Source organism: Gorilla gorilla, chromosome 7 (genome assembly GCF_029281585.2).
Source record: "Gorilla gorilla gorilla isolate KB3781 chromosome 7, NHGRI_mGorGor1-v2.1_pri, whole genome shotgun sequence".
Lineage (NCBI taxonomy): Eukaryota > Metazoa > Chordata > Mammalia > Primates > Hominidae > Gorilla > Gorilla gorilla.
Genome location: NC_073231.2, coordinates 142,900,106 through 142,919,019, shown reverse-complemented (window position 1 = coordinate 142,919,019; position 18,914 = coordinate 142,900,106). Strand labels below are relative to the sequence as shown.

Sequence of the window (18,914 nt, the reverse complement as noted above, 5' to 3'; positions counted from 1 at the left end):
CCACAGAGTGAACACTAATGAGCCCAAGAACTCAAAGAACTCAGACTCATCAAGCAAAGATGCAATCATGTTAGGTTGATGAAGGAAGACTAGGGACTTAGGTATTTGCAATCATTCTGATGAGAACTGAAATAAGAGAATTCATAGACAGAAAATCCAATTCCCCAGAGTCCCATTTCCCCAAACATTCTAACAAATTCGAGGGGTTTTTTTAATTTTAAAAAGTATCTTTATTACAAATTGGAAAAATATGGAACACTTCACAAATTTGCGTGTCATCCTTGTGCAGGGGCCATGCTAATCTTCTCTGTGTCATTCCAATTTTAGTATATGTGCTGCCAAAGCGAGCACAAATTTGAGTTTTTATTAAAATTTACAGACTTTCCCCCCACCTTTCCAAACATTTCTATCTCATCCATTCTTTTTGTTCATAGTCCATGACATTTAAACTGCAGAATTTTTGGCAAATTTTGCATCAGGGATTTAACAGAGAGAAACAATACAAGGCAGAAATAAAGGAGGATGAAGTTACTTATAACAATACGTAATCATGCATTTATTTCTTAATTTCATCCACGCTTAGTTTACATGTGTTATATGTGAGAAAAAATATATAGAGAGAGAGGAAATGAAGGGGGGAAACATAGGTTAACACATATATAACACGATTAGTGCTTATATAAAAAGAAGTGATCTCTTTTTGTGAAAAAAGTGGCTAAGGAGTATCCTTTGAAGAGAAAACTGTCATATGAGAACCTTTAGGATAATTATTTTATTTTTAGTCAGTTTATTAAGGCCCCAAGAGCATAAACCTGCTGAATTTTCTCTCCCTTCTTTAACATACCATATAAAATAATCTTTCTCATCTGTCTCTGCTCAAGGACGTTTATTTCCTTTCCATGTTGTTCTATGCACATGTCATTTTCTTCTCTGCAGTCAGAGTAGGATGCTGACCTAATGCATTCAGCAGGGGCAGGAAGGGCGGTAGGGAGATGTATTGCTCTCTGTGCCTTAATATCCTGGCTGAACACACACCGTTAGGTACACAGCCACACATTTGGTTGACAGAGTTGCCTGTGACCCGTGCGACAGGGATTAATAGGCATCTATTCTCGGCATCTTACCTTAGTAAACCTCAGGTCACCTTTGTTGTTTGGAGATACTCCCTTATTTCCCCACCTGTGCTTGAAAACCCTCTTCTTTGCCTTCAGGGCCACTGACTCACCCTGATTGTCCTTCCTTCAAAGTGAATAATCAGAGCGAGGACAGGGTTATAATAAATGGAGAGTTGTCGCTTTCTGAAAAGCAGAAAACATTATGCTTAAGTTAAATATGAGTCAAGATCTTTACTGTAAAAGCTAGTGTTTTTGTACTCCAGGATGCAAACATTGCTTTGAATCTCTGGCCATTGGCTTTCTCTTCCATAAAGAGAAGAAACTGAATATAATCAGTCTTGTGAGTAAACTCATTTCTAATCAAACTGAAGAGTCTCTAAGTGGCATCTATGTTACATTCTAGAAGTCGTTTTGATTCAATTGTGGTGTTTTTTTTTTTGCTTTTGATTCTCAGGTACTGAATGTGCCTTAAAGATTTTCTGCAGCAAATTAAAAAGTTCATATCCTGTGTTTTAAAAGTAGCTTCAAGCTAGAAACAGATTACCTTTTGGAATTAAGTTATTGTAGCTTTATGTCCTCGATCCTGCATAATCATTGATGTCACTATTTCTTGTGTTTGCTTCTGTTTCAGGATTCTAATTTCTTCTAACAAATCCCATTCTTGCCCTTGGCGACCTGTAAGTTGGCACTAAAGAGTTGCCTGTTGTATCAACCAGGACACTTTCTGTTACAAATAACAGAAGATCTCATCAAAATTGGCTTATAAAAAATAAAATAGAATTTACTGGTTCTCATTTTTAAGTAATTCTAGTGGTAGACATAGCTTCAGGCATGACGATACAATTGCTCAAGGGATGTTATGTGTATCTTGTTCATTTCTCTGATGTTGCTATTGACTGCACTGTGCCCACTGAAAATTCAGATGTTGAAGCCCAAACCCCCAATGTGACCATCTTTGGAGAAAGGGCTTTTAAGATGGTTAAATGAGATCATAAGGATGTGGTCCTAATCAGACAGGACTTAGGACCTGAGAAGTTTAGAGAATTAAGGAGACTTAATTTAGATTAAGTTAACCAGGCTAAAAGAAAGGCACACAGAAAAAGCAGAGAAGGGAGAAATATGTGTGGAAGAGCATGATGCATCTGAGGACTCCTAAGGATACCGACAGGATTGGTATCCTTACAAGAAGAAAGAGTGAGCTTTCACAGAGGAAGACTACATGAGGACACAGTCAGAAGCCTGTAAGCCAGTAAGAGCGTCTTCATCAGAACACCACCCTGCTGACACCCTGATCTCTCGACTTCCAGCCTCCAGAACTGTAAGAAAATAAATTCCTGTTGTTTCAGCCACCCAGTCTATGGTATTTTCTTATGGCAGCCCAAGTAGAGTAACGCAGCTTTTCACTGTGGGTTTGCTCCTTGCGATAGGTTAAAGTTAGCTACAAATTCTTTGCTACCACTCCCATGGAGAGGTAATATACAGTTTCTGCTCTCTTGAACTCAGACTGGCCTTAGTGTCTTGCTAGGCCAATAGAATTTAAGAAACGTGATGTTCTGAGATTTTTAAGGATAGGTTATAAGAAACCTTGTCGTTTTCTAGCAGGTTCTCCTAGAATCCTCACTGTAGGGGAAGTTAGCCAATGACGTATGAAGTAAATTATCCTAGGTTAGAGAAAAACACAAATGAATTTAGAGGTGTAGCTAGTGGAGAGAATTAGGTTAAATATTTTGATCATGTGTCAGGTATTATGTAGTCCTTAATGAATAATAATGGGAAATAAGTAATGTTGGTTGAGGGCTCAATGTGTGTCAGGTACGTAAGTTATTTACATAAATATTTTAATATACACAGATTTAAATATCTACTTAATAATACATATTGTATATTAAATATATGTACATATATTTAAATAATATATAAACATGTATTATTTAATACATTAAAATCTGTATTAATTTATATGTATGTGTGTGTGTGTATATATATATATAGTTGCAGAAAGTCTATTAGATAAAATCAGTATTGTGCTTAGTTCAAAGATAGGGAAACTGATCCTTAAAAGTTAACTAACTCAACCATGGTTGTTCAAGTGTTAAATGGCAGAAAGAGGATCTGGCTGACAAGAATCCTAGTTCTCAACCACTACACAATTCTTTTTGTTCTTTCCTTGCTGCCTGATTTTATTGGTACACCTCTCCCCACCACATCAGACTTCTCTGTTAGCTTGTCTTCCCTAATTCAACCTGAACTGGCACTTTGTAGTTACTACTATTATATAATATTATACATTGCATATATGTATTACTTAATACAGCAATAATGTTCTCTACCATTTAATGGTTACCTATGTTCCATTTATTAAATTGATCATTTCAAAACAATTAGTAAACCTTATCCCAATGATGTTGGGAGCAGGCCCCCCAAAATCTGGTCATAAACTGGCCCCAAAACTGGCCATAAACAAAATCTCTGCAGCACTGTAACATGTTCATAATGGCCCTAACGCCCACACTGGAAGGTTGTGGGTTTACGGGAATGAAGGCAAGGAACACCTGGCCCGCCCAGGGTGGAAAACCGCTTAAAGGCATTCTTAAGCCACAAACAATAGCATGAGCGATCTGTGCCTTAAGGACAAGCTCCTGCTGCAGTTAACAAACCCAACCTATTCCTTTAATTCGGCCCATCCCTTTGTTTCCCATAAGGGACACTTTTAGTTAATTTAATATCTATAGAAACAATGCTTATGACTGGCTTGCTGTTAATAAATACGGAGGGAAATCTCTATTTGGGGCTCTCAGCTCTGAAGGCTGTGAGACCCCTGATTTCCCACTTTACACCTCTATATTTCTGTGTGTGTGTCTTTAATTCCTCTAGTGCCGCTGGGTTAGGGTCTCCCTGACCGAGATGGTCTCGGCACAATGATGCTCAGAGATAGATATTTTAGTCTTAACTTAGCAGAGGAGGAAGCTGAGTTCCAGGAAAGCATTGATTGAAGGACATTGTAAGTAAGACTGCACAGCTGTGTGGCCAGGTGCCACTTGACTCTTATGGTTCTGAAGCACTTCCTTTGGTTAATCTCAGGGCTCTCTCAGCTTTCATCACTACACACAGATGCTAAAGATTTTAGCAAGCAGTGTATAAGCTAGAGCTGCCACCCCCACTCTTGCCCTGACAGTTTGGACAGGTATTCCTTCAAAGAATGGAGTGTTTCATTTGTCCAATTCATCAAAGTTCTGCCATCATTTATGTCATGCATTAAGCTACTAATGTCTTAGCCTTTGGTCTCTCAGTACAACCTTCAGTTAAATTGAGCTGGGAATTTACAGGTGAAGGGCCAAATGGAGAAAGAAAGCAGAAAGAAGGAAAATTTAATGTCAGTTTCCTTCATTGCTTTAGCCAAGATGAGACAGAAATATCAGGATTTATTATTACAACGTTTATCTAGTCTGATATTCTGAGAGCATGTGAGCTGGAAAGTGGGTTCAGAGAGTAGATAACATACAGAAAACAATTTTGAAGCCACAATGGAAAATCTCTATTTCTATAGTCATATCTTGCTTTGGGGCAGTTTGACCAAGATAGTTTATTTATAGACTGGTCTCCAAATCACACATGGACATTTCAAACAACAAATCTATGTCATATGATGACATTTGCCATCCCAAAGAGATGGATCAACATTGATGCAGGGAATGTGTGCACTGAAGTTGGAGGCAGAATATTTTTCAGAGTCAGATACCTGGGTTGAAGATATAGTTCTGAAAGTTATTAGCTGTGACACCTTAGATAAATGAGCCAACTTTCCTGAACCTCAGTTTCCTTTCTATAAAATAGAGATGAACAGGCTTGCCTCATGAGGTAATCACATAGGAAAACTGACTATTAATAGAGATGATGTATATAAATTATCTCATGACATGTATGATTTTTATGTTGTCAAACTAAATGATGGCTATGGCAGTTTATTAATATGGGATTATTTTTGCTATAAGCCTGAAGTGAGTTGGAAATGTTTCTTTCTATTCAAAATTACATAAACAAAGGAGAGCTATTAAGATGGTATTGCCAACACATGAAATAACTGAAATGTTTTTTAGCTGTGCTGAATTCTAGAATATTTGCCAAAGAAAATCATAGAGTATTCATGAATATGAGTTTGTACATATGTTTGTAAATAGTATGTATATATTTTATATGTTTTATGGCTATATTTCATCTACACACTCATTAAAGCATTCTTTACTCACATATTAGATCCTGGTATTCAATAGCCAATCTAGGCACAAAAAATAGTAAAATTAGAGTCTAGCCTTACGGCTAACGCCATGGGGTTAGAATTCATATTTGGTTCAAATCCTGACACTGTTTACTAGTTGTTTGTCAGGGGCCCATTTGACAAAATAAAAGCACAGGATTTGCAATAGAATGAACATGGAATTACAAATTAGCTATGACTCCTGGGTCTCAGTTTCCTCATCTGTAAAACTGGGTTTGGGTAGGGGTTAAAGAATCATGTATTTGTTTTTGGTGAATTAAACAAAAAAATTCTATTTACACTACTTAGCAGTTCTGAGGTTACTAATAAAATGCCGCTCATATATAGTAGCCAATATTTTATTATTAAGACCCTCAAGTGCACTAAAGTATATTGCTTTAGCTACAGTATAAATAATGTAATAAGAGAAAATAAGGAATCTACTGTTTGTGTATTATCATTCTAGGTATTTAAAAGTCATCTCATAGAATGGAACAAGTAGGACTTTTATTGTATTTTAAAGACAAAAACACCAAAGACAAGAAAATTTAAGCAACTTGCTAGAGGCCAGCCTGGTAGCTACTTGACCCTTTCTGCTCAGAACACAGGATTAGACCTCTTTTTGTGAGACAGCAGTGTTCATAGTGCTCCAGAGGCCAGACACGAGATAGGTAAGTTACCTTGAACCTGGGGCACAAAGAGGAGGCTGAGGCCCAGAGTTTCTATTATAATAATTTCCCACAATGAGTTAGTATGGAAAGGAATAAATCAAGATGGGGTCACAATTTTATCTCATGTTAATTCCATGGGCCCATGAACACTTTATTTGCATGCTGAAATCAGAGAAATGTTTCTCAGTTAAAAAAAAATATATGCACAGCTTATACGTTCTTGAAATATACAGCATAGCCAGAACTACCCTTTTTCACCCCCAACATGTAATAGAAGGTTAAGTTCAGCAAGTACTTCATTTTTCTTATAACTCTAAATGAAGGAAATCAACAATGCAGTGGTGATCATAAATGATGGTTGGCACTTGTCCTGAGCATGAGTGTTTCACAGGAAGTAGAGGGGATTTTGGCAAAGGAGGGCCCTCAAGCTCCATCAAAGGTGGCAGCTCCATCTCAGGTCCTGCTCATGGTTGCCTTGTGAGTGCCTGCTTCCATCTTACCATAACTTCTTCCAAGCAAATCCTCATATCAGGTTGTTTGTGATAAATATCCCACTTTTTTAAGCATTGGGAAATGACTTTTTAAACTATGCCAGCAATACAAAGCTGATTCCTTCTTTTAATTTTACAAACTCCACATAGAGTGAATTATTTATCTTTTTACTTTTAACTAGCAGCAGAGTAGGTCCTAAAGCCCATGTCCACGAGACCAGACTCAGTTGCCTCAGTGATTAATAAAATGTTCAATGGATTCTTGCTGCATATGTCCATGCTGTGGTTATCCGATAGTCAGCTATGTGCAAGCCAAGTCAGGCGTGGGGATGTTGTAAAGCTAATTAAACACCCTGGAATGAAAATCTTTATTGACCAGAAACCCATATTCAGAAACTTTCATATTTCTATTAGCTATACTTAGAAAGATATGGGATTCATTTTCCCACATGAAAGCAGAGAAATAGGCACAGCTGTGCTGGATCCTTATGTAATTGAAACTCTGCGGCATGTCATTCAAATCCCTCTGTGATCTCTACCCTGTGAAACTCTACAATTAAACTCACTTGCCTGTATATACCTACACTCTAGTCACTTCACTTACTTAGACTTCCAAGAACACGCATGCTTTTTTTTTAATACTAACAGCTGAGGAAATGTATTTTTCTTTTTGTAATGTCCTGTACTCCTTATTCAGCTTGAGAACGATATCTTTTTTTGTCTTACATTAACTTTATATGTTTAATATTTTCAAATTTCAAAAGCTTTTGTGGTACAAGTGGTTTTTTGTTATGTGAATGAATTGTATAGTGGTGAATTCTGTGAGTTTAGTGTACCCAAGAAGCATGTTTTGATGCTAAAGTCTCAGCAGGTCTTTCTCTGTGAAGCCTTATTGTATTTCCTAGCCCCGAGCATAATTCATGAACCCTGTTTGCGCAGTCCCTGAGTCAGACAGTTGGCCACTAATGATTGTTTTAAATATATGTCTTCCTAACTATCCCGTAATTTCCTCTAAAGCCAAAGCTGTATTCTATTGATCTTGAAATCTTTGCTGTAGCGGGTCTTCTAACATTTGATAGGTACTATTCTTGATAATTAAATGAAAGAATTGTGTATTTCTTTTTACTATTATCTTAGGTTCAGGGGTACATGTGCAAGTTTGTCACATAGGTAAACACTGGTCATGGGGTTTTCTTGTACAGATTATTTTATTACCCAGTTATTAAGCCTAATACTTATTAATTATTTTTCCTGATTCTGTCTCTTCTCCCACCTTCCACCCTCTTAGTAGGCCCCAGTGTGTGTTGTTCCCCTCTATGTGTCTATGTGTTATTATTTAGCTCCCACTTACAAGTGATAACATGTGGTATTTGATATTTGATTTTCTGTGTCTGCGTTAGTTTCCTAAAGACCATGGCCTCCGGCTTCATCCATGTCCCGGGAAAATACGTGATCTCATTATTTTTTATTGATGCATAGCATTCCGTGGTGTAGATGTACTATAATTTCTTTATCCCATCTGACATTGATGGGCATTTAGGTTAATTCCATGTCTTTGCTTTGTGAATAGTGCTGCAATGAACGTGTGTGTGCATGTGTCTTTATGATAGAACAAATTATATTTCTTTCGGTATATACCCAGTAATGGAATTGCTGGGTCTAATGGTATTTCTGTCTTTAGGTCTTTGAGGAATCGCCACACTGTCTTCCACAATGGTTGGACTAATTTACACTCCCACCGAAAGTGTATAAGCATTCCCTTTTCTCCACAACCTTGCCAGCATCTGTTATTTTTTGACTTTTAGTAATAGCCATTCTGACTCGTTTGAGACAGTATCTCATTGTGATTTTGACTTGCAGTTCTCTAATGTTCGGTGATGTTGAGCTTTCTTTCATATGTTTCTTGGCCACATGCATGTCTTCTTTGGAAAAGTGTCTGTTCATGTCCTTTGCCCACTTTTTACTGGGGTTGTTTGCTTTTTTCTTGTAAATTTGTTTAAGTTCCTTATAGATGCTCAATATTAGACCTTTGTTAGATGCACAGTCTGCAAAAATTTTCTGCAGGATGTCAGTTTACTCTTTTGATATCTTCTTTTGCTGTGCAGAAGCTCTTTAGTTTAATTGGATCCTATTTGTCAATTTTTACTTCTGTTGCAATTGCTTTTGGCATTTTCATCATGAAATCTTTGCCTGTGCCTATGTCCCGAATGGTATTGAATGGTATTGTCTGGGTTGTCTTCCAGAGTGTTTATAGTTTGGGGTTTTACATGTAAGTCTTTAATCCATCTTGAGTTAATTTTTGTACATGGTGTAAGGAAGGGATCTAGTTTCAATTTTCTGCACATGGCTATCCAGTTATTCCAGCACCATTTATTGAATAGGGAATCATTTTCCCATTGCTTGTTTTTGTCAGGTTTGTTGAAGATCAGATAGTTGTAGGTGTGTGGTCTTTTTTCTGGGTTCTCTATTCTGTCCCATTGGTCTATTTGTCTGTTTTTGTGCCAGCACCATGCTGTTTTAGTTATTATAGCCCTGTAGTACAGTTTGAAGTAGGGTAACATGATGCCTCCAGCTTTGCTCTTTTTGCTTATGATTGTCTTGGCTATTTGGATTCTGCTATGTTCCATATGAATTTTAAAATAGTTTTATCTAGTTCTGTGAAGAATGACATTGGTAATTTAATGGGAATAGCATTGAATCTATAAATTGCTTTGGGTAGTATGGCCATTTTAATGATGTCAATTCTTCATATCCGTGAGCATGAAATGTTCCTCTGTTTGTGCCATCTCTGATTTCATTGAGAAGTGGTTTGTAGTATTTTTACTAATAATAGATTCGTTCCATGACCTCTAATTAAATATTTTTCTTTTTCAACTTTTATTTTATTATAACTATTGTTATAAACAATTGGTTATTTTAGATTCAGGGAATACATATGCAGGTTTGTTACATGAGTAAATTGTGTGTTGCTGAGCTTTGGTGTACAAATACTTTCATTACCCAGGTACTGAGCATGGTACCTGATTGGTAGTTTTTTGACCCTTACCCTCCTCCTATGCTCCATGCTCAAGTAGGCCCTGGGTTTCCCTTTCCATTTTTGTGTGCATGTGTACTCAATATTTAGTTCCCTCTTGCAAGTGAGAATATGTGTTATAGTTGGTTTCCTGTTCATTAATTCACATAGGCCTTGAGTTCCATCCATATTGCTGCAAATGGCATGACTGTTCTTTTTTGTGGCTGCATAGTATTCCAGAGTGTACATGTACTGTATTTTTTTTTACCCAGTCTACCACTAATGGACATCTCATTTGATTCCATGTCTTTTCTATTGTGAATAGTGCTGCAATGAACATGAGAGTACATACATCTTTTCAACGGAATGATTTACATTCCTTTGGGTATATACTGAGTAATGGGATTCCAAGGTCAAATAGTAGTTCTGTTCTAAATTCTTTGAAAAATCTCCAAACTGCTTTCTACATTGCCTGAACTAATTTACATTCCCACTAGCAGTTTATAAACATTCCTTTTTCTCCTCAACCTTGCCGACAATTGTTATTTTTGACTTTTTAATTACACCTATTCTATTTTAAGATAATATCTCATTGTGGTTTGGATTTAGATTTGTCTAATGGTTAGTGATGTTGAACATTTTTTCATATGCTTGTGACTCATGTATGTCTTTTTAAATACATGTTCATGTTCATTGTCCTTTGTATTTTCTTACGTACCTCAGAAGTATCTGTTCCTGTCCTTTGCACATGGGGTTATTTATTTTTTGCTTGTTGATTTGTTTAAGTTCCTTAGAGATTCTGAATATTAGACTTTTGTCAGATGCATACTTTGCAAATATTTTCTCCCATTCTGTAGGTTGTCTGTTTACCCTGTTGATAGTCTCTTGCTGTGCAGAAGCTCCTTATTTTTATTAGGTCCCACTTATCTGTTTTGTTTTCACTGGAATTGCAGTGGATTTTTCATAGATGACTCTTCTAAGTTAAACTACCTAATGTCGGCAATGGGTTTTTCATAGATGACTCTTCTAATTTTGAGGTATGTTCCTTTGATTCCTAGTTTTTTAAGGTCTTTTACATAAAAGAATATTGAATTTTATCAAAAATCGTTTCTGCATCTAATTTTTTTTGTCTTTTAGTTCTGTTTATGTGATGAGTCACATTTATTGATTTGCATATGTTGGACCAAACTTCCATTGCAGGAATAAAGCCTACTTCATTGTGGTGGATTAACCTTTCGATGTGCTGCTAGATTGAATTTGCTATTTTTTTTTTTTTTGAGAATTTTTGTGTCTATGTTCACCAGGGATATTTACCTGAAATTTTCTTTTTTTTTTTCATTTTGTCTCTCACAGGTTTTGGTATCAGAATGATGCTGGCCTCATATTATGAGTTAGGGAGGAATCCCTCTTCCTACATTTTTTGGTATAATTTTGGTAGGATTGGAATCTGCTCTTCTTTATACATGTGTTAAAATTCAGCTGTGAATCCATCTGATACAAGGCTTTTTCTGGTTGATAAGTTTTTTTTCTTACTGATTCAATTTTCAAACTCATTTGTTTGTTCAGTTTTTTCCTGTTTTAATCTTAAGTGGGTACATGTTTAAAGCTTTCAAGTTTTTCCTGCTTTAATCTTGAGTGGCTGGCTATATGTTTCCAGGAATGTATCCATTTCTTTCATGTTTTCTAGTTTGTGTGCATGGAGGTGTTTATTATAGTCTCTGAAGGTATTATTAATATTTTGTATTTCTGTGGGATTGGTCATAATGTCACCTTTGTCATCTCTAGTTGTGTTTATTTGGATAGTCTCTCTTTTTTCTTACTCTTCTTAATTTAGCTAGCAGTTTATCAATCTTATTTATTTTTTTACCAACTTTTGGTTTTATAGATCTTTTGTATGTATTTTTTTGTCTGTCAATTTCATTCAGTTCAGGTCTGATTTTGCTTATTTCCTTTCTTCTGATAGCTTTGGGGTTGGTTTGCTCTTGTTATTCTCATTCCTCTAGGTGTGATGTTAGATTTTTAACTGTAGATCTTTCTGTCTTCTTAATGCAGGTGTTTAGCACTATAAACTTCCCGTTTAACATTCTTTTAGCTGTGTTCCAAGAATTCTGGTATATTTTATCTTTGTTCTTATTAGTTTCAAAAATTTTTTTGATATCTGCCTTTATTTCATTCTTTACCCAAAAGTCATTCAAGAGCAGGTTGTTTAACATTCACGTAATTGTATGGTTTTGAGAGATCTTCTTGGTATTCATTTCTAGTTTATTGCACTGTGGTCCAAGAGTGTGATTGGTGTAATTTCATTTCTTGAAGTTTGTTGAGAATTTTCTTATGGCCAAGCAAGTGATTGATCTTAGAGTATGTGCCATGTGCTGATGAGAATAATATATATGTATTTGTTATTAATGGGTGGAATATTCTGTAGATTTCTGTTAGGTCCATTTAGTCAAGTGTTGAATTTAGGTCCTGAATATCTTCATCAATTTCCTGCCTCAACGATCTCTCTAACCGTGTCAGTGGGCTTTAAAATTTTGACAGAGCCTGTTGGTGACACAAAGTCAAGTTAGCCTCTCTGTCATTTGCTTCATCAGTAGCAATTAAGATGAAGTATTGAGAACCGTGCTGGAAATAAAAATTAAAGTTGACAATAAACACCATGAAGTGTAAGCAAATTATCCACTTTCCATGCTAATGAAAGTTATGTCATTGTGGGGACCAAACACCAAAGTGCTGAAAATTAAAATAACTGAAATAATTGACACCCCATACCTGTATTAAGGACTAACTACAAATTGTGCTGTTGTTTCAAATTCAAAAGAACAAACAAACTTCCCTACTCATAACTTGTTTTACTAATTCAAATAAGGATGCCACATTTATCTACCCATACAGATGATTAGCAATATTGGGTATAATGTAGAACTGTTCTCTTTTTGAAGATCTGCAAATGCATGCACAAAGCAGTATTTCCTGAGAGTGGTGGAATGGAGATGGGGGGGGAAGACAGCACTCAATAATATTGAGGAATTGGATCAATGTTTCTCACGTATTAGAAAGTGAATGGGAGGAACATGATAGAATAGATTTGTTCATTTATGAAACATATATCACATGGACACACTTGGATAAGCATTGAGCTGGGTGACAGGATACAAAATCATTAGGGCACTATCCATCTTCTCAAATACTCACAGCCCAGTGGACAAAAGAGTCACATTATCTAAAATTAAAAATGGGAAGAGGGAAAGAAGAACAGGGCATAAAAACAAGAAGGCTAATTTGCCTAATTAAAAATCAAGTTCAGATTCAAACCCATGACTTTCTGACTGATTAGGGGCAGAAATGAAAACTCATATTTCTCAGATTGCTTACAAATTCACATTTTATGCCAGCTCATACCATGCATTGCCTCTTATCATTTTCATAACAGTTTCCTATTTACTTTTCTTCTTGCACAAAATATTATTAAATCTTTCAAAAGAGAAGGCACGGAATCTCCCATGAGTGGAATCCAAAATCCAGCAATCAGAGATACATCTTTCTGAAGAAATAATGATTCAAAATGCAGATGCTGTGGTGAGATAGTCACTCCTCTCAGAGGAAAACTTAACCACTGAGCACAGACAAGCTTTTCATCAGAGCTGTAGAATACAGATATAGATATAAACTTGACCAGAGACAGACTGTCAGGGTTAGAGACAGGAGAGCTTGATCGGAAAAAGGCAATTAGTGCCAAAGAGAACTTGCAAGTGTCACTCTCTTAAAATGAGATTATAAGATACTCAGAATGGAATCGTTTCCCCTAGAGCTTCTCTTTTTAACAAAGGCAGTCTTTAAGTGCTTGCCGGCTTTTGCTTTCAAACCCTGAAATTCCTAGGTCTGAGCAAATAATATTTCAAGTCTCTCTTCCAGATTTTTCCCCGCCTCCCCTCCATCCTCCTTCCTAGAGTGGAGCATTGAAATTGCTTTGTCCAAAGTTCTTTATTTCTGTTAGAGGTTACACTTGGATTTCAAGGTATTCAGGAAAGGGGTGAGTATTGGCTTGGATAGCAATGCAGCAATATAAAAAGAAAGGCATAGCCATCAAATATAATTAAATAAAAATGCAAATTGGAGTTTAAAATCAACAGTGATCAGAACCAAATACATTTCTGATTATGTTTAGGCTATCAAATACCAAAGCTACATCACCAGAAAGATTAGAAAATCTACCGAAATTAGGAAGAGGCTTTTTAAGTAGCTAAAATCTCAAATAAATGGAAATAAAAGATGTATAGAAAACAACCATATAATAAAAACATTAAAAAGCCCCTCACCAGCACTGACTCTGCTCCCATTCGAACTAGACTTTTCTTCACTTGCCCCTAAGAATCTGCAAGAGCTCATCACTGCTCACCTTTCCACATATGTCACCCTCATCCAGGCAAACCCTTTTTCCACACCGTCCAATCAGACAACTAACTTCTCTCCATCTTCAAACAAAGTACAAACTCAGATGTCAATGCTCCTGAGAACCTAGTTCTGCCCCACCAGGACAGAGTTTGTCCTCTCTCTGGGTGGTGTCTCCACACTCAGTTTCTTGGTATTTTGTGTCTGTCACAGTCACCACAGTGCCATGTCATCCGTGCTTTCTTCATGCATCCTGACCGACTTGAGGGCAGAATCCGTGCCCTTGTGTTCCAAGAAATTCAACTCAGACAGGACTCTCTGGGGATCAAAGTGCCTTCATGAAGCATATTCATTGCCTGTTAAAAGGATCTTCAGAATAGTTGCTTCTGGTGTTATTTAGGGAAAGGAAAAACAGCCTGTGAACATACAAATCCCACATATTCAGTCATAAACTGTATTTTGCTAAGAGAAAGTTTGCTACAAAAGTGGTTACTCTCTAGCACATTCTGCAGAAGGGGTACCTCTTTGATATTTTTAAGGTGGGCTTTTAAGATTATCTTGTAAATATATTAGAAGTTTGAAAATAAGTTCTTAAACAAGCTTAACCAAATACCCAGTATGCCCCCCAACCCCCTTTCTTTCTGCCCCAAATCCACGTTATGACTACAGGCTTCCTGGACTGATGTTAAAAACCTAATACTGTGTTTGGATATAGCCCTGGGGAAACTTGATTTTTTAAAAATAAATAACTTGTGTTCTCTGTGTATGTGTGTGTTTATGTGCGTGCGTGTGTGTGTGTGCATGTGTGTGTTTATATTTGCCTTCTCTAAAGAATGTCATGGTGGAAACGTCAAGGACTGAGGATCCATGATTCTTTAAATAGGTATTTGTACAACACTGGGCAAATTTTGTAACCTATGTATGTATTCATGTTTGACGTCTCAGATTAAAACAGTGACTGTCCATACCAACCACCCACTGCCCTGGCCCACATTCTGCTTCCATGACCTGACCAACCAATTTGGTCTAAGCAGCAGTTCTATAGGCAGAGAGTTTGTTCTATCAAGATTTTTCAAAATCTAATTTTATAAGAAAGACAAAAAACAGACAATTTTCATATAGAAATTTAGAGAAAAATGGTAACTATATTGAAAGAGTGGAAAATAGATAGTCATTAATTTTTGATAACAATTTATGACGAAAGAATGAATTAAAAATTTACAAGGCATTCTCCTGATAGCTAGAGATCTTACCTTCACTGAATTCAACTGTTATTTCTTGGGGGAAAAAAAGGTGCTTTTTCTTCCACCATCCCCTACTCTGGGATTTGTTGCCAGGGAACAAGGCTACAATGAGGAGAGAAGAGGATTGTGGAGAAGATTTGCAATAGAATCATGTAATTTAGAAATTAATGTATTTCTCTCTTCACCACAGGGTTATTGTTAAGTTAGAGAGCAGAGAGTAAGAAAAGTGATTTCATTTTTTAAATCAATTACAAGTCATGTTTTAACCTGAGCAACTTTTATAGAAATATATCACAAAGGAAAAAAACTTAAGAGTGAAGATGACAATATACTGAAAACATTGATTGTTTTTCTGACTATATTATTAAATATCAAAATGAAAAAATAAGGGTATGTTTAAGTAAGTGCTGGCTTTTCAACTAGATGAAAGAATGTGCAGCCATCTGAATTACCATTTTGATGCCCATAGAGAGATATTGCTTGTGGATCTTATGATCCTTGTATGTGTGAACTCTTTAATGGGTGAAGACTCTTCTAGAGCAAGCATGGGAATGCCTTGGCCTAACAAGCCTTGAAAGAAAAGATGCTTGTATCCAGGTATAAATGTTCTAGGTCTATGAGAGTATGTATCATCCATATATTCTACACATTGGGAATGTTTTAAAAGAAGCTATGAGCAGCTCTTGTATACAGAGGGGTGTTCTGGGGACTGATGGGATGCTAGTGAAGGGGTGAAAATGCAGTTGGACCCACTACCTCCAGGTTCAGCATGTTTTTTGTTTGGCTGGTTGTTGTTGTTTTAAGACACAGTCTTGCTCTGTCACCAGGCTGGAGTGCAGTGGTGCGATCTCGGCTCACTGCAACTTCCATCTCCCAGGTTCAAGCAATTCTCCCGAGTGGCTGGGACTACAGGCATGAGCCACCATACGCAGCCAGTTTTTTTGTATTTTTAGTAGAGATCGGTTTTCACCATGTTGGCCAGGCTGGCCTCGAACTTCTAACATCAAGTGATCCGCCCACCTTGGCTTCCCTAAGTGCTGGAATTACAGGCATGAACCACCACGCCCAGCCTAGCAGGTGTTTTTTCACTCATGTTCAATATTACACTTTACTTTTTGGTTAGGATTCCGTGAAATTAAAAAAAATCACTCCAGGTCTTTTTAAGCAGGGAGTGATTTAATGAAGGAAAGCAGGCCTAAAGCAGTAGTGTCTTAGTGTCTAGGAATGATTCCCATGTCAATGCAGAAGGCACCCATCAGTGAGTCCTACTTTAGACACAGTTACTGGACTCACGCCCGTACTTTCTACTCAGGAGTCAAAAAGACAATCTTGCCTTTTTGTTCTTTGTTTTATATCTGGTATCCGGGTGTCATGCACGTGTATTCAGTTCATAGAACTTTATTTTATATCCAGAACCCTGGTTAAAGGTAGTTTGTGAAATGCCATTTTTAACCTTTTAGCTTCCCCAACTAGGAGGTTGAAATGAAGGTTAAAGCAACCAATTAACAGTACCCAGCATACTGGTTTCTTCTCTATTCATAAAGAAATGTAAAACAACTTAACAAATGACTACATATGATAGTATCCCCAAGATATTTCTTTTTATCTAGAAATGTTAGTAACCACCATGAAGGGGGTAAAAAGCTACAATGTTCTCTCAAGGCAGAATCGTAATTTGCTAGTGACATCAGAACCAAATGAGAGTAAGTGGTGAGTTTCATTAAGAAAGAAGACATACTGGGCTATAGTTAATATGTGTAGTAATCAAATAAATCGGAGTTAAAGGTTACCTCTGAGTTAAATTATTCTGTCATTTATTCAACAATCCATTCATTCACTTCTTTTTAATTTATTGTTAGTCATTCACAACCATAAGAATTTATTCCCACAGCTTAATCATAATATGAAGGGCACTTATTCTTTACTATCTTCTTCTTATATATTGACAACAACCACTATCATTATATACACTCTTTGAGATAATGCCTGATAACCCAACAAAGTATCTATTAATATCCTCTTTGTACAAAGGACAAACACTGAAGCTTAGAGCAGTCTATCTACATTTATTGAGTTCCTATCCTGTGTGAGGCAATGAGACAGATTCTAGAGACTCACGGATAAAACCCACCAAGTACCTGCCCTTATAACACTAATAGTCTAGTCACAGACACAATTAAGTGAACATACAAGCAATGATAGGCTTAGGGCATAGCAGTTTGAATGTGGTGCTGCATTCGCTAAACATCATGGTGAAGGAGGAGGAAATTTTCACCAGTAAAATATATCCCATTTTCACTAGCTAGAAACATCACTGAATCCTTGATTAAAGATATTGTGATTGTATTAGTCAGATCACTCTAAATAGGGCCTACAGCACTTCCCAATTAATACATCAGCAGTAATCAGCCAGCTAATTACTCCCCTGACTACAGTTGATTTTCCCTCTAGAGATAGAATGAACAATGTGTGGGAGAAAGTTAAACAGCAGCACAGACACACTATCAGGGGAATCTGAGCCCTTGGGACCAAAGACCCCATGGCAAGTGTGATCCCATTAAAGGAGAAGACAGGAGATGGGCTGAGGTGGCCAAGAAGGACAACAGAGTCACCAATAAGAAAGAAAGGACAGAATCATAAGAATGACCATTGGATAGTATCTTGGAGATGACGGAGTCCAACCTCTCCATAGGAGAAAATTGAAGCCAAGAAATTTAAATACACACACCTAACACTAACTAGACCCTTTGAAATTTTAGGATCCTCAGAAAACTGATGTGACTTATACTTTGATCCTCATTTCGACATTCATTAACTATGATCCCGAGAGGGTTGTTAAGTTTCCTTTGCATCAGATTTCTTATCTATGCAAGTGGGAAAATGTAGCAAATACCTCATAGTCTCTTGCAATGAGAAAATAATTGAATGAATATAAAGCCCTTGAAATAGTGCCTAGCCAATCTTAAGAGTTTAGCATTAATTTTAATTAATTGTTTGTTACTTTTGTATCATTGTTACCTCTATAACAATACTGCTCTACCTACAGGAACTGCTGTACACATTACTATTTTTAGTGTAAGACACGCTCATTCATTCAATTATTATTCACCAAGTACCTCCTCTATGCCAATCCAGATGTAACTAATCCCCTTAAGGAATTTGCTGTCTACTAGTAAGATGGAAAGAAAATACCACAATATTACTGTAAAGTTATTCATAGGGGAGAAAAGAAAGAGTACGGAGATATGGGGTCTAACTTAAGCTGGCGGGGTGGGAAGGACAGGGGAAATTTGCTTATAAGAGTTGCATGTTCAAATTGCCAAAGATTACAGAGATATTAAGTAGCAATGCTGGGGGAAGGCTAATTTCAGAAATTCACCATTTCTCATGACCACTATACTCAGGAGCCTCCGAATATTTGATGAACCAAATTTATTAGAATTGAAGAATAAGTAGATAACAACAAGCACAAAGACAGGAATCAGGAATCAACTCACCTTAATGTGTCTCTTCATTAAAATAAACGTTAAAGCCCCATCAATGAAAACATTTTTATCAGCTTTATGCTGTAGCTTTCTGAATTGTATTACGATTCAGGGAATCCAAGTTTTTTTTTAATAGCATTATAAACAAATTGTTTGGCAAATGTTAAAGAAGTTATAGACATTTAAAAATCCTTAAGCTACATGAAAATTCATTGATAATTAAGTGAGAAAAGTAGACAGACAGGTTTCAC

The 18,914-nt window shown here is 36.6% G+C and overlaps 1 non-coding gene across 1 annotated transcript; it reads right to left on the bottom strand.

Annotated features, from left to right (window-relative positions):
• Nucleotides 1–244: 244 nt before the first annotated feature.
• On the bottom strand, nt 245–351 carry LOC115935751 (U6 spliceosomal RNA). The gene has a single exon (XR_004071354.1). It is a non-coding gene; the product is annotated as a U6 spliceosomal RNA (small nuclear RNA).
• Between the last annotated feature and the right edge of the window lie 18,563 nt (nt 352–18,914).